This window comes from Haliotis asinina, chromosome 6 (assembly GCF_037392515.1).
Source record: "Haliotis asinina isolate JCU_RB_2024 chromosome 6, JCU_Hal_asi_v2, whole genome shotgun sequence".
Taxonomy (NCBI): domain Eukaryota; kingdom Metazoa; phylum Mollusca; class Gastropoda; order Lepetellida; family Haliotidae; genus Haliotis; species Haliotis asinina.
The window spans coordinates 65,967,687-65,984,255 of record NC_090285.1 but is presented as its reverse complement, the minus strand read 5'-3'; the positions used below and the strand labels follow the sequence as shown (position 1 = coordinate 65,984,255).

Sequence of the window (16,569 nt, the reverse complement as noted above, 5' to 3'; positions counted from 1 at the left end):
CTTTCAATGATTATGCATAATCACAGGATTGTACACACTCTAAATGTATCAGATATTACTTAGATAAAATTGGTCTGGTCATTGATGCTAAATATTAACTACACGATTAGCAATTACCATGATCATCTACTTAACAACCTCAGTTAATGGGAACAACTGAGCATTAAATGGTGTCACTTTTCCAAAACGAGAAAACATGTATTTCGTGAAGGTCATTCCCCTTAATAAGTGACAAGTGATCCATTGTTCAAAACAACCATATGTAAGATCAACCTTAAACACTAAGGTTAGGGTTACGATCACCTCAAGAAAAAGATACACCCATTGTACAAAAGAACCTTAGGGCAACCGTAACTAGGACTCACACCTTAGCTGTAACCTTAACTAAGGTTGAACTCTTCAGCACAGGAGTAATGACAGCATCCCTAGTTATCACGTGAATTCAGCATGTCCAGTTGATTCGTTCTTACTCTGTAAACCCTCTGCTTCCTCAAACTCGTCTCGTTGTGTAATATGAAAGCAGTCATCATATTCCGTTCCCAGCCTTTCTAAGAGACACTACGGTTGGGTGGGTCCAACCTTAGTTATCAACCTTAACGTAAGGTTAACCTTCGTTCAGGTTGTTTTGTGCAACCTAAGTAAAGGTCTAAGGTTGTAATCTTAGAGATAAGGTTGACGTTAAGAGTTAAGGTTGTTTTAAACAATGGAGCACAGCCCTTTACTGAGCCCTTACATGTGATAAAATACACCAGTAAAACTCTACCTCCATTCAAGCAAGTGACTGAAAGCACCAACTTTAATATACATCATTTACATGACACACAATCAGATATACTCTATGCAACACTGACCAGCAATACATCAAGCAAGAGGTATTCATGTTTCACCCCAGGATTCATTCAGTTTGTATCATGTACGCAAATGGTTTGATAGGTGTTTGATTGTTTATACAACCTAGTGTGGACTGAATGCCAGTACCCATAAAACAAAAGAGCCTCTAAGAAAACCATTTTGATCACATGCCAAAACCTGGTTGTTTAGAGACAGGCTCTTTCTGACAGCTGGAGAATACACTCATGTGATGAATTTGACAACTCTTTGGTCACATAACACTTCGTTGGTCACATGATAACAACTCATTGGTCACATGATAACAACTCATTGGTCACATGATAACAACTCATTGGCCACATGATAACAACTCATTGGTCACATGATGGCATTGGAAAACTTGCCATGTGATGATGTCATGATATGCATGATGTCATGTGATTCACTTCATATATTCCTATCTCCTCCTTAATCCAGAATCCACAATCCAGAATTGGAATCCCACACTAATCATCTAGTTTGTTTATAAACCATTAGTACGTATAATCCAGATCTGAAAAGGGACCAGCAGGATCATAAATATCAATACAAAATGATGCATACTTTGGAAAACAAATTCACCGCTTTCAAGAGAGCATCACAAGCAGTCACAAATAGGAATCTGAAATGTGACCTGGGTAAAGGTAATGATACAATTAGAAACTATCTGATACACAAACTATCAATACTGTCTGATTGCATGGCTACACAGCGTAGGGAGATGAGCATATCATGTGCCTGTCTCATAAATCATGGCTATGGAAAGGTATACGAGTCTAATCAACTGAAGACCATGACAAAGACATGATGGAGCATGTACATCACAGGTGAACGACAAAGGATTCTCTTCCCAAATGTAAACTGAAAAAAAAATAATAAAAATCAATCCATATCAGGTAACTGTCCTCATAAATCTCAAGTCACTTTTAAATTCTATTCTTAAGATCAAGGGAGATAAAATCACAATGTAATAAATTATATAAAAGGGGTTTGATGTCAGCAAGCATTAAGTACTGTGTTTGTATACAGGTGTATACTCAGACATACTGACACACTGTCTGATGCTATTTTTTCATCAATATTGTGGTTGTCTACCATTTCCATGAAAATTCAGTGGTTTGGTGTTTAATGATTTCAGGTTTAAAGAATGACCACATTTAGGTAATGTTTGTTGTTTGTTTATGCAGTCATTACACAAACACAATGACACAAACAGAAAAACACATTAAGTCACTATATGTCATATTGAATGGTGAATTGTCTGGTCCAGACTTGATTGTTTGCAAACAACATTGTACCATTCTAATACTGCTGAAACAAAGACTTGGTCATGTACAATCAACTCAAAGAATATTTATGGATGTAGATAGCCTTTTGTCACATCTATTCAATAAACATTAACATAGCAACAACGTTCCTATTTTAACTTACCTGAAAGCAGAAACAGAATGGCTGTTACTCTGACATTTTTATATATAAAACAAAGGACTTTGGTCAGTTCAAAATTATTGCTTTCTTTTTCTTTGATGTTGGAGCTAAGCAATGATCATACTATATTACAGAGTGTAAAGCATTACGCTTGATACACACAATGACTGCCATAGTGAGCTTCTGTCTACATATTTGGGGTTCAATGACATGCATTAAGGAAGTCACAGATTCTGACCACCTTCATTAAAATGGTGTCTAGTTTAGCCATCACCTATAAAGATCTGACAGATGTTGTAGTAATAATCAGGGAGAAGCTGGGATTCAGCCTATATCTGTGGTACCCCATGTACTAGTCCACAGTCCATAGTCCATAGTCCATAACGTCAACCACTACAACCACTGACAGAATGCTTGTCTCAATGGTGTGGGCCTGAAGTTGCTCTGAACAGTACTATGTTTATACATGAGAGTCCGGTAAATGCCATGCACAGCATTTGTACCCAGTGACACTCAGATGTGAAGCTACCATGCCCCGAAGCATAATCCATGTGAAGTGAGAGCTGAAGCCATGGTCCCGAGATTCTGGAAAGGTTTCAGTGACTTGCAGATAAAGTCACCCACGTCCTGCCTTCTTCCACAGAAAGAAATATTTTAACAAAATACAGTTTAACATTCAAATACACTCAATAAAAATGTAATTATTTAATATAATCAGTAACCAATACTCAACCTGTCTATCATTTTGCCAAAATCTCAGCTTACCTTTTGTAAAAGAAGAAATTTAATCCACATTCAATATGAATACCCAAACAAAATTTACACTTTCTTTTTAGACAAATCTTGAAATTGACACACTTATCTGACATTACACGGTGCAGAACAGAGATCAATAGAAATTTGAATTATTGATATTGTCAATTTGAGAGGAAATTGGACATTTATACACTGCTGGCATAAGCAGATAGTCATCACTTTAGAAAACATCAACAATAATAGAAAAAGTCCCGGTATCCAGTTCAGAAAAGGCGCCAAACCTTTTACAGTCATGCTGTTTTCAAAATTTCTTTCCCGAATCTGAAGTATTGGGTGGCAACACAACTGACACTTCATGTGTGTTCAACCCAACTGAAATAATCCCAATTGTGAACCATAACACATGGGGATGAAATCAAGATAAAATCAATCCAAGTGTATAATATATCTTATACACAGAGAATGCCCTGACAAGAACAGAGACACATTTCATCCTCTAAACTTTAAATCTGTCAGGGAGACATCAACTTCAGGGATGCACAAGAAACATCTCCATCAGAAATTCAATTTGGAACCGTCAAATCAGGAAAAGAAGGAAATTAAAGCTGCCCCCTGCATTGGAAAGAATATAGAAACACAAACAATGTCAAGTAAGCATCCAAATGTAGATGACTAAAGGTCTGCAAACATCACATTGCTTGATGTGACATTAGCATGTACATCTGCTTCAGACTTTGATGTCTGGCCTCAAGGCACAGTTATTGACAACAGATCAGATATGTCTACAATCATACATGTCACGTTTGTATTATTTAATAAAGAATCGGTAAATTGTGTGAAAAAGCTGATTTATTGGGCTATGCTGCAAAAAATGTGGCATGAAGAAGTGTTTTCCAAGCTAAATCTATTATTTGTGCACTGAAGTCTCGAGTGATGGGTTTTTAACATCATTGTGCAAGCAACAATATTTCAGATTATTTACAGACCCAGTCTTCTATCTTCCATCACGCTATTGCAATGCTTAACTTGTGCTTCATCATGCTAAGGACAAAAAACATGGTTCTTTCAGAAGAAACTATAACTGTACAACACCTCTGTTTGATTTTATGCCTTCTTTGATGAATATTTACAGGAACACAAGGCTCAGGCAGACTGGCGGCAAGGTTGCTTCATGTTTGTCGTGGATTTGGTAGTAGAACTGAAAAAATAACTCACAAACTAATGCACACATTCAGAAGAAATATTCAGCAACTCCTGACTGATATGGACTATACCAGACAAATATCACATTTTAAAATGACAGCAAATGTAAAAAGGTATCTTTAAATCATGCTGTATTTATCTGATACAGATCATGTTACACCTGCTTTATAGAACACCAGATTCTGCACATACTGTATGTCGACTCTGTAAAATATGCTCTTTTTAACTGGCATTTTGATCAGTAATAAAAAATGTATTATATTATATTTATATAACAAATGTGTTAAAACATCCATAAAGCATCCTCAGTGTGTTAAGTATGTTTTTGAGGAATATCAGATGCCATACATACTACTCACTCTCTGTGTTCAATATGTTTTAGGTGCCATACATATTGAACATGTGCTGTGTTGATAAAAACCACAAGGTGATAAACATATTAGACACATATTGTGATAAAAATGTTGTTAGAGCACATCAGATGTCTTGCATATTAGACTTACACTATATAAAAAATGTTGTTAGAGCACAAATCTTATGTCATATATATTAGACACTGTATTAAATATGTTTTAGAGCACATCTGATGTTATACATATTAGACTTACACTATTGTAAAAATGTTGTTAGAGCACATCTGATGTAATATATGCATATTTAGACATACACTGCATTAAAAATGTTGTTAGAGCACATCTGATGTCATACATATTTAGACATACACTGTGATAAAAATGTTATTACAGTACATCTGATGTCATATATATTTAGACATACACTGTGTTAAAAATGTTATTAGACATATACTGTTTTGTATATGTTGTAAGATGACTCCAGATAACATACACACATATCGAGTTGCTAGAGGACTCCTGATGACATACAGACATTGAGTCATCAGAGGATTCCAGATGGCATACAGATACTGAGTCATTAAAGGATTCCAGATTACATACAGACACTGAGTCATCAGAGGACTCTTGATGACATACAGACATTGAGTCATGAGAGGATTCCAGATGACATACAGACACTGAGTTGCTAGAGGATTCTAGATGACATACCGATACTGAGTCATGAGAGGACTGGATCACAACATTCATGTGAACACAAAACCAGCAAACATCCATCACTGCCAGACTGATATGCATAACAAAGTTTGACCTGAAGGAAAGAGAGTGGCTTTATAAAAAGTTAAACAAAACTGAAAAGTCCAAGCCTATTCCCCTCTAACACGGATCCCACAACAGAAGCATGAACTGGGAAGCCCACTGTTATGCTCACATTCCCACTTAATCGATTCCTCAGAACTTTTTATTCAGAACTCATTTCTGCTTTCTTCATTACTACTTTATAAGTCTCTTAACCATCCAAGCAGTATTCCAACCTCTGGCCTCCATGTTGTGTGAAGAAAATCATAAATCAGAGAAAATAAGTCTGGGCTTGATAACCGAGAGAACTTCACACAGCAGGCAACTGAAAACAAGATTCTGAGGAATTACCATACAACTAGCCAGCCCTGCTGGAGAGAACTAATGAGTCCCTATGCTGTTGTTATTATAGCTCCTCTGTGGCATCGCCAGGATCTCATGCATAGAAACAGAAAGAAACACCAGTTCTTGATGAATTTTTACTTTCTCTGGCAAGCCCTCATTATCTTTCTTTAGCAGTTTTTTTAACCCTTCATCCCCCTATTTACCTGCTGGTCATTAGTATACATCAATGGCGGTCACAAACACATTCTTTGGGTCTAGACACACGGAAAAAAGGATCTATTCCTATTTCCTTCTCCCTTGTGTAACCGCCTCTGGATAAAATATATACACAAAGGTATTGATTGGTGGAAGTGACATGGAATATGTTCCAGTTCCAGACATTTCAATCTGAAACTGCATCTAGACATGAACATCCCATCATGTGAATTGCATACTGGAGAATACATGAAGAGATGAAAAATGTTCTCTCTTAACAAGGATAAATTAACAATGAGATAATATTTCCATGAAATTAAAGAATCTGCTTCAGCTTTAAGTGATCTGATCTAGTATCTAACATAGCATTCTACCATGACTTCAGTAAATACTGGATTGTGATTGGTTCATCAAAGTCATTCAGAGGTATATAATCATGTTATATATCCCTGATTTACCAACATATGAGTTTGTTTGAAATCTGAATAATGAGGTTATGGTAGAATTCAGATAAAATTACGTGTTGGAAAATCAGACGTATATAATGAAATTATAATAGCTCTACATTTTGTATTTGAAACCGATCACATAGCATGAGGTTTTAAATCAAATTTAGAGCTATTATAACTTTGGTATATACCTCTGATTTTCCAACACAGTATGTTTATCTCCTATTTGTGTACTTTTTCACACGAGAGTTTATGAAGACATTATTCGTTAAATTTCTATGATGAGAGTATACCTACAATGAGATCATATGGTTGGTTTTGCCATTACAAAAGTTGCATGACATATTTGTGCCTGATCCAGATAGATTGCAGCAACATGTAAATCACCAAAGTTTATCTCTTATAATACTTACACATGACTCCGTACACAATGACAGATGTCAGTAAATTAGGAAGGTGTTTTACTGATTAAGCCAAGTGATGGTGGTATTGTAACATAAAATAGACTCATTATTTTATATGATTGACTTTTTCTTTCCTTCAACTGGGTAAATGTTTCTGAACAGAAGATGGCCTAAATTTTCATCATAAGCTACTTTTGATTTGTCTTTATGCTTAGTCAAGAAAAAAGAAACTTTTGTGTTGAGACATTAAACCTGCTCCTCTCTGAGTAGCAAAATGAAATTATGTCTCAAGTGTTTCTGTTGCCTGTCACTTGCAGAATATCTGCACATGTACACATTTAACATATAATGTTTCGTATGAATATGAGGTTGTCTGTATCACTTGATCATCTCGTCAATACAGAATTGTTGACAGATTCTTCACAGTGTACTGCCATGCATTACAGTACATGCTTAACATTTTCACAAATACCTTTTATCATTCCTAATCTTCAGCAATCAATTTATGGAATGTTCCCTGTTGCTATCGTTCATGTTCAATACAATCTGTTGAGTAAGATAATCCTCACTGGTTATTCTCTGGCATTGATTTCTCAAGTTTGAATGAAACCCAAACACCACATATTTCTAGGAACTAATCATGCTTTTATGCAGTTATGTCCTAAATAAACTAAATAAAAAAACATTAAGTTTTTGTTTCAGTTAACATGTTGTATTGAATACTGATGACCAGATGAAAGGAAGGGCGACATCAAGACTGTGTGAACACAGAGTTTCTATTGCAAGTGTTCAATATTTGAATCAAGTCAATGCCATTTTTTGTGTGTTAGCATATTTCAAATGTTGTCTTAGAAACCAGTTTTTCAATTTGTAATTAAAAGATGAAACAGATGTTGATACACTACACATACAAGTTGTGAAACAGGTTTTCTAATAAGTGGCATGTTTTGAATAATAATGTACATGATATGCGCCATGGTATCACATGTATCCTTTGCATTTAAGCCTTTGTTGCATCAGTCATGTTCCCAATAGATACCACGATCAATTTCTTGATGTCCAAATATGCAATCTACAGAGAGACATATCTGTTACAAAATGTGGAAAATAACCGGTTTATCTATCAAATCAAAACAGTTTTATATAGTTTCTATCCTATAGTTTGAATTACCTGTTACTTCACAAAGAAGCTGTCTATGGTACTTGCAGGTGTTTTTCTTCCACATGAAGAGGTTGATTAATTCTGTGATACTCAACTTCATAGATGGCCATGATTCATGCCCTGCTAATCTCATTACAATCAGAAATATGGCTTTTGCACACAATAGAATGTGTCTAGTTGGTTGATTGAGGCAGGCTGTTCTCAAACCAGGTGCTGCCAGAACCTCACACTTCAGGAGTAAAACATCCGATCTGACTGAAATGGATGTTGTCACAACTGAAACTAGCACTTTACCACTGTTCCATGTCTACTATTGGCTTGTTCAGAAGTTACAGCTGACCCTTTCACTCTGTCTACACTTTGTCGTTTCCTTTCTATATTGAATTCAACAGTTATATCATGGGAATACCATCAAGGAACAAGTCTTTGTTTCTGTTTGTGGACTCAAAACAGCCAGAACCAAAGCAACAATAGGAAAATCAGTGAAATTTGAATAAATATATGTTGGGATGTCCAACTATTTAATCTTTGATATATGCAAGATGATATTAATGTGACACTTGATCATAAATATATCTTTATAGTCCTTGAACACTGTTTCCAACTTCTAAATGGATCATGACCAAGAATTGTGACTTAAGGTATACTGATCTAAAAGGTGACAAATGTTTCAAGGGGAACAAATATGATATGAAGACCAAATTTCAACAGTTCATACTGTTGAATAGACAAAAATATTGTTTTAAAGTACATTGAATGTTCATCATCCTTGTTGAATATGGAGTGAGTGAGTGAGTGAGTTAAGTTTTATGTCGCTTTTAGCAATATTCCAGCAATATCACGGTGGGGGACACCAGAAAATGGGCTTCACACATTGTACCCATGTGGGGAATCGAACCCAGGTCTTCGGCGTGACGAGCGAACGCTTTAACCACTAGGCTACCCCACCGCCCCTGTTGAATATGGAAGCACTACTGACAAAAGTATACAGATAATGATATCACAGTAGACACTACCAGAGCGAGAAACTGCTTACTTCCTAAATATCAAGTAACACATTGATGTATGCTGATATGGTACAAGAATGGAGATATGGTATTTTCTTGTGGATGCTTTTGGGACCATGCATTTCGATGACAAGCATCCAGTGATTGTGTTGCAATACCACTAGTCCCAAATGACATTCTCGTTTCTAAACCAAGCATAATTAACATATAGGAACTGGAGCATGACTAGATCTAATTATCTACCTGGAGATATAATGTAAGGTATAAAAATCTCCCTGTGAATGTAACATGTTTCCTGGTCATTATATAGTACACTGATATATGGATATACTCCTGCACGCATCATTTGTTATGTATAACAAAAATTTGCTCATGCTGTTGTCATGGCAACTGTTGATTGTTAATAATAGTTATTGGAAGGTTTGTTTAAGTTATTTACACAGCTTCATCGACACTTTTTGGTTCAAAATGATGCTCTATAAAAAATGAATGTCTAAAACAGGATAAACTGTTGGAATACAGGACACATGCAGATCTGCAACAATGGACTATTTGTTCAAGTGAAATAAACAAAGAACTTGTTTACAGCATACAGTCAATATCTTACTTTTAGAAAGGGTTTAATTGGTTTCAGAGTTTTTGCATATCAATGCCTACAGCAGTAAACAAAAGAAGGTCTTACAACGGGACTTAGCTAAGCGTATTAACTTTATATAACAGCTAAACACAACACCCTGCTTACCGTCATCCTCTATATCATGAGCTTACTGCACCTGAATATTTGGGTATACATTTTGAAGGATATAGCTTTCAATAAAAAGAAAGGGTGTTATTGAATATTTACCACAATAATTCATGTTTATGCTCTAAAATATTATTTAAGACAAAACTTCTAACTTCTATATGTCAAGGACAGTTGCTCATGCCTGGACATGTAAAACATGGATATTGCAAGCATTTATGTCTAGGTTAATAATTCATACAGGGTACTTATGTAAATAACTATCATAGTGAGGGTGATTGAATGGCATACCTCATGACGGCATACTTATTTAATATGCATGTAATGTATTAAGCATAATGGAGATTATGAAATCTATACAATACTATTTATTTGAAATAGAAATAATTGTCAAGGGGCAGTTAATCAGTTATGCTAATAAAACACTTTCAAGAACAATGGGCATAAGTTTCCCTAGTGGTTTAGTTATGGTCAATGTGTTTGATTTCAATTAAATGAATGACTGTCATTAACAACTTCATCAATATCAAAGCTAATGAACTAACTTAGGAAACATGCATTATTGATAAAAACTGCCTGAACTATAAAACAATCATAAAAGCCTATGAGACATATTAGTTACTAACTTGAGTGATGTTTAATTGTTTGAAAACATAAGTGACTCTACAATGCTTGAATAAGCAATGGTATGTTGTACATTATAAAAAACATGGTCACAAATGATACAAAACGCACAAAAGCAAAACTCTCAAATTCAAAAGTTAAATAATCATGACAAATACAGTTTGCAACATAAAAACATTTGATGACAGTTTTATTTCTGAAATTGAAACTTTTTGAAATCAAAATGTTAAAATTATTTTACATATTAATATTCAAATGTATTGATTTTATGGACAGGTAATGACAGTCCCACTCTCACACACCTAAAGTACTTGCTACCTAAACAGACAGATCTATCATAAAGTCACATGTCACCATTTAAAACATTTCATACAGTTTCTATAACTTCATAATCAGTGGACGTTTTTTCGCTCCTACTTGCATCATATATCTTGCTTGACTAGCATCAGTCTCACTAAAATATCACCCCTCTGACGCATCTTCTGTAAATACACTCTCTAGGTCTTCAAGAGGAACCTTGTAATGGAATTACTCTCAAGATATATCACTTCATCTGTCACAATTCACAATTTATAGTATCACTTTCCCAAATGCATTTATCTTACCATGACATTTGTAAGGAAAGAATGGAAAATGACAGACTATTTTATATGTGTAAAAATATCTTGTTCATTAGTTTCAGATGAAATAATTTTGATGAATCACTTTTGTGAAAATGATATGGAACTTCAGGTATAATATATTAACATTTGTCTGTGATTCCTGCAAATATTCCAATTACCACTACAGAAAGGAAACGGCATATTGGTTTTTAAAGATAGAGAAACAGATTATGTCACAATTAATGTTTTCTCTCATAGACATGGATTACACAACAGCCAAACAAACAACTGGGATACTCACACTGTTCAATGTAAATGTTTTTGTGATGTGACTGAATAAGAATCCTTTCCACAGAAGAAATGCCAGCTGTTGCCAGTGTACACATAACTCACTTGCAGAGGTAGTATACTCTCTAACATGATTTATTTATACTGAAGAGAATTGATTAGAAAAAAACATCGGTAGCTGTGAGTTTAATCTTAGAAATACCAGGACGATTATGTCACCTTCTGCAAATGACAACAGGTATTGTACAGGAAATTCCTTTGCTTCAAGCTGTCAAGGAAATGTGTTTTCTGGTGATTGTAATTTTAATAGCTAGGTGTATTGAAGTTTTAATGGCTGATACTGGGGCTCACTCTGCAAGTCTCATTCAGTGATGGATTGTACAGTAACCTTATATATACACAGTCAGACCTCGTATATCTGAACAGCAGATATCTGAATACCTTGTTTTCCAAAAACTCTTCACAAAAAACGAGTTTTTCTAGTGACAATTTACCTTGTATATCCGAATGTTCGGTTTCTGTATCCGAATGGTCAATTTTGCTAATGAAACATCCAAATGTGTACAAATTTGAATCGTATATCCAAACACCAAAGCTGACATCAGCAAGATGTCAGTTGTTTACCGCTTATTAACAGTGATCACTGCTTTTATCTTTGTTGTTGGCAAGATATCAAAACATGAAGTCTATCGTGTCTGCTGCTTGCCAGTTCATTGTGTGTCTAGCTAGTTAATTTATTGTTTATTGAAGATATGTATTTATCACCGGGCGTGCAGGTTAATTAGAGAAGAAACAATTAAAGTTTGACACTGAGTTGACACTGAGTTGAATCGTTGATTGGGTAAGCATAAATAATGATGACTGGGAGTGTCAGTCATTATGCAGATGACGGCAGATCTCATTTGTGATTGGCTGCTGATTTTTTACCAACAGAGGAGATCACATGGAAGCGGGTGATATTGCTTCTTGACAATGCAGCAAATCACAACTGCAAGAATCTTAAACTGACTAGTTTCTGTCCATTTCTTGCCACCGAACACAACCGCACACATCCAACCCATAGATGCAGGAATCATACGGCAAACATTGACTTCACATCAGGTGAGATCTCACATCGAAGATCTGATTTTACACTTATAAAATGTAGGCGACATCACAAATCTGGAACTGTTATTAAAAATTTCAAGCAGCAAATAATAACTCTGCTGCCCGCCAGGAGTCATCAATCAAACACTTTTTCAAGCCAATGTAATTTATGTTATGTTGTGCTATGCACATGTAGCCGACCGCCTAGGTCCTGATTCAGACATCCGAATGATTTGTATATCCGAACAATTCAATAAAAAAACAAAGTGTTCGGATAAACGAGGTCTGACGGTATATAACATTGTTATGGATTATAGCATTGTAGCTAATGTTATATATTAGTATATATGTTATAATAATGGAACATAAAGCTGACAGGTTAGGTATATATAGTGGCGGGTGGATGTTGCATAAGCATGGATTTGTTTGACTAGATTTGTTAAGGTATTGCTGTGCTTGTAAACAGTGTACTCAGTACCCTGGATGTATTCCCTCATCATTGTACTTATCGTATTGAGAGATGATGTCTGAGGTTAACATCAGCACTGTCAAATGTTTCATTGAATATACACCCGGACTGTCAAATGTAATAAAGAATTCACACTTAGACTGTAAATTTTATATCAAATACACATTCAGACTGTCAAATGTTATATCAAATACTCACCTAGACTGTAAATTTTATATCGAATACGCATTCAGACTGTCAAATGTTATCTTGAATACACACCAGGACTGTAAAATGTGTTATCAAGACTGTCAAAAAGCAATGGAGTCTGGCAATATAGAAGACAGTTCTAACAGCAAGACCTGCTAATAGCAGAAAGACTGTACTCTATTTATGGAGAAGACATGAGTACTATTGTTGTTGAAATAAGAAAACAGTTTGAGTCTACTAGATTTGTCACATTTTCTTCTCAATGATACAAGTACAGACAGAAGCACACAACTGATGTTGCTGAAATGAGAAAAGTTAACTAGACTTGCATCTGATCTGTCACATTTCAGTTTCATGGATAAATATGTAAGTATATAATGTAGGTAAGTAACATAAGCAATGTCAACATGGCAAATGCACAAGTTCTCGGCTACCCTCACTGAGAATGTCTACAGTCATAGACATTTACATCATAGAGGTTGCAAGTATAAGATGGACAAGAAAAAAAATGACATCACATACTGGCACTGCATGGAGAAAACTTTTAACAATGTCAATAAAGGGTCTTTGAGCAGTGTAAACTGGATGTCGCAACAAAGTGGCCACAGTAAAGAATAAAGAAAAGCTTGGCAGGCTTCAGTATATCAAGAACCAGCTTCAGAGACAAGAGATTCCCATAATGAACTGTGCTGATTGACTGGGGACCATGCTCAAAGTGATCACAATAAAGAATGTACTGTGGAACATACTTTGTTTTCCCTGATGCATGGAGCATTGAACACCATAGTGTTAACACTTTATTACCTTCTCAAGTAGTACCCGACACATCAAATTTATCAAATTTTCAACAGTCCAGATCAACAGCGCTGCATCATAAGGTATTTAAGGTATCTTATTTCTTGGACTGAGGTATCACATATGTTGTGTGAAGGTATCGTATTTCTTGGATGGAGGTATCACATACGTATATGTGATGCCTCTTGGAATGAGGCATCACATATGCTGCGCGAAGTTATAATATTTTTTGGAATGAGGTATCACATATGTTGTGTGGAGGTATCATATTTCTTACATCAAGGTGTGACATAATGCTGTGTAGAGTTATCAGATGTTGATGCATTGACGTACATGTATTCCATGGATCACTGGATTGTCTGGTCCAGACGCTATTATTTACCAAATGTAGCCATATGTGTGAGAGATTATAGTATGTCAGAGTATATTAAGACAGTGTCATGAGACCATTTTTGTTGGACATATCAAATGTTCCTGTCTTTTATACAGAATATAGGATTATTTAAAAGATTTTCATGATGACAATAAAGTACATACAACCAAAGTTTCTCCAACACTGAAGAAGCAAATAACAAAGAAGTCCTGAGACTTCCGGCAGCATCAAGATGTTTGGACACTGTCTAATTAATCATAAACACTTTCAAATTTAACTAATGCAGGTTATAAATAGGTCAAAATCAAATGTATCACATATTTTCACAAAAACCATTTAGGTAATTTTGTTACATGCACAGTGAATAATGAGGAATTTTATGATTATGCATAAACACTGTTCGATATTTAGAGACACCATTGAACATATCACTGATGCAAAGCTGAGCTGAAGTTTGGTTTGGATTCTTTCTTATCAACAATGATCAGAACATTTGCAGTAACTATGAAATATATTTTGTAAAAAACACAAATAGCTGACAGTTATGGACTAAATCTACAGTGACTAGATAAGTGTTGTTTGAACTGTCTCTGTTCTTAGAATCTACAAATTTGGTGAAAATCATAAACATAGGCATGTTGCTGTTGATCACAGTTCCTGGCATACTTAAGCGAGGGAACTCTGCACACTAAGCTGCTGCACCTTAGAAGACAGACCCACTTACCTCCTCTATCTATAAACAGCAAAGCTAAAATGATCATATTATCAGACATCATACATTCCAAAGTCAGAACATTTGCAATTTAAAAAATATCCAAAACACTATATTTCATATAAACCTTGTGCGTGTACTGCTAACCTACTAATGTATTACAGCAACATTGGATATTTAGAAGCTTGGATGCCAAGGTCATTGTGAATAAAACCTCATGGAAACTGAGCTCTGTATTCGTTCCCTGACATGCAGACCACTACTGTACAATCCCAACTGTTTCAGCCATGGTTATGAGCTGAAGTTTACTCACATCGAAACTGGATTGATGAAAATCATTTCGTCTTTCTCTGTCAGTGTGTTGAACCTGGCACGCTTGGCAGCAGAATGACAATCAATTGTGAACCTCTATCTGCTGACAATTCTCACAGGCATCCCTCTTCAGGTTAACAAACTATCTGCCATATCCATGAGCATATTTCACTGATGTACCTGTCCCACACAAACTGCTATCTCAGTTCCACCATTCCTCATCCAGGGACATTTCACATTCCAAAACTCAAAGCCAGGAAAGTTGATGAAACCTAAAGAGGCATGCAAACAGACAGTTGAGGAGGCAAGGCAAGAGACCTTATGAAATGTACACTATTTCATTGAAATGTGTTCCATTCCTGATTGACATATCACACTGTGCTGATTTGCAGCATGATCACTTGTTGCACATGCAATCAATAGTGTGTTTACATATGTCGCAAATGATTTACGACTTCATCGATGACTTATTGTTTGTGGTACCAACACATCGAGCACAGTCTGAGAAGTGGGAAATGGTCAATACCAGTATGATGAATATTGGAGGTTTTGCTATAGTGGTGCCTAATATCTCCATTCTAATCTATCGCCACAGATGTTTGTCTTGGATGCTAATGACTCAGAGTGGTATAATCCTTGCCTATTACTGACAGAAGCAATACCAATTAAATGAAGTCATAAGGAGACAGCTTAATCAGACAGAATTTACATGAAGAGCAGCATGACTTGTTAAATTGTGTTTATTCAAGCAGGCCATCAAACAGAAATCTGAAGTGACACATCTTTTTCAGTCAAATATGAGAAAAATGTCAACTCAACATTTTTAAGATAAAATGCAAGAATATGAATTTTTATGTCAATTTGGGTAGAGAACATGGCAAATAATTGTTATTAGCCATTAAGTTCAACATTTCATTTCATGTTCAAATCATTACAGATGATAGAATGAACATCATGAGACCATTTTCCATCACTATTGATTGGAATGGGATTTAGAATGGCCTCGCAAGTGAAAAGTGAAAAGTGAACACACAAACTTCAAATGTTCTTCAAAGTTTCACAGTGTCTCTTCCATATTTTAACAATGTCAGTACTTCAAACTTTCTCTTCACCTTTGAGGATAAGTTGGTATTAACTGTTGATATACCTGAATCTAATAGCATTGTCAGGAACAAGATTTATGATTGTAATGATGCAGGCACATTGTTATCATACTCTGATTCAAGAATAGAAAGGTGAAGTAATGCTTCAGTACCAACTTGACTGATAGCGTACATACGGCATGTTTCTTGCACATTGGGATTCTGAACTATTAGTGAGTTTCCTACATACCAAATGCCTTGATGCTGTGTTTCAAAATTTAGATATAGAAACTATGCTTTAATAAATTCATTCAAACAAACTTTG

General features: G+C 35.4%; 1 protein-coding gene across 2 annotated transcripts in view; it reads right to left on the bottom strand.

Annotated features, from left to right (window-relative positions):
* The window catches only part of LOC137287638 (neuropilin and tolloid-like protein 2), a 102,553-nt gene that overhangs the window by 52,672 nt on the left and 33,312 nt on the right, over positions 1-16,569 (bottom strand). The window contains exon 1 of one of the 2 annotated variants that reach the window (XM_067820017.1): positions 7,973-8,053. The exons of the other annotated variant lie outside the window; for it this stretch is intronic. The gene's annotated coding sequence lies outside the window, so the exon portion shown is untranslated. Of the gene's footprint in view, positions 1-7,972; positions 8,054-16,569 lie in introns of those variants that run through there. 2 annotated transcript variants of the gene reach the window in all.